Source organism: Myotis davidii, unplaced genomic scaffold, assembly GCF_000327345.1.
Source record: "Myotis davidii unplaced genomic scaffold, ASM32734v1 scaffold3812, whole genome shotgun sequence".
Lineage (NCBI taxonomy): Eukaryota > Metazoa > Chordata > Mammalia > Chiroptera > Vespertilionidae > Myotis > Myotis davidii.
In genome coordinates, this window is record NW_006283668.1 from 1 (window position 1) to 883 (window position 883).

Consider the following 883-nt stretch of genomic DNA (forward strand, 5'->3'; position numbering starts at 1 on the left):
CAGTAGGATTCCGCTTGGCGGGAGCTCGCTGCCATCTCTCCTCCTCCCTCAGACCCTGGGGTCACCCTCACCCATGAGCGCCATCGGAAGCCCTGAGTTCTGAGCCGTGGGAAGCGGCTGGACCTGGAGGGTGAGGGGGGTCCAGGAGGTCACGGCTTCGGGGTGTGTTTGGAAGTTGGGACTGAGATGGATTCAGGGACCAGGCGAGGGTGGCCCAGGCTGCTCCCCTCACTCACTGGGCAGGTGGGGTGGGGCCTGGCGTTGCCCCTGTTCCAAGCCAAGGGCCGGATACAAGGGAGGGGGTGCAGGGGAGGAACTACAGAGCCCCTGGCCAGTCCCCATGAAGGTCGGACAGAAGGCCCACCCCCACCCCCAGCCAGGCCCGCACAGACCTCTGGGAGCACAGCCTGGCTCCTGGTCACAGCCCAGTCTCCAGAAGCACCGCCCCGGCGGGCCTGGTGTGGAGCCGGCCCTTTCCTTGCCTCTGAGAGGGACGTAGGGTGACCTCGTTCTGACGCCCGCAGTGGGTGTGCATATCTCCCGGTATCTCCCGTGGGTGGAAATGGGGGAGCCTTCACCTCCAGCACCTCTCACCAGGTCCCCTCTCTAGACTCAAGGGCAGGAATGGCTGCCCAGGCGCTGGGTGGGTTTCCAAAAACCCCTCCCCTGCCACCGCACCCGTGAGGGTGGCGCCCCCACAGAACCCGGGACTGGCTGGCACCTCATCAGTGACTTTATTTCTGGGCAGATGCTGGTGAATTGTTTCCACACGCTTCTCAGAGCCGGCATCTCCATCCGCCTCCTGCCTTCCTCGGTCTCAGTACATGGAGCCCGCTGCCAGGCCCCTCCACTGCCCAAGGAGCCCACCCTTGCTCCTCTCCAG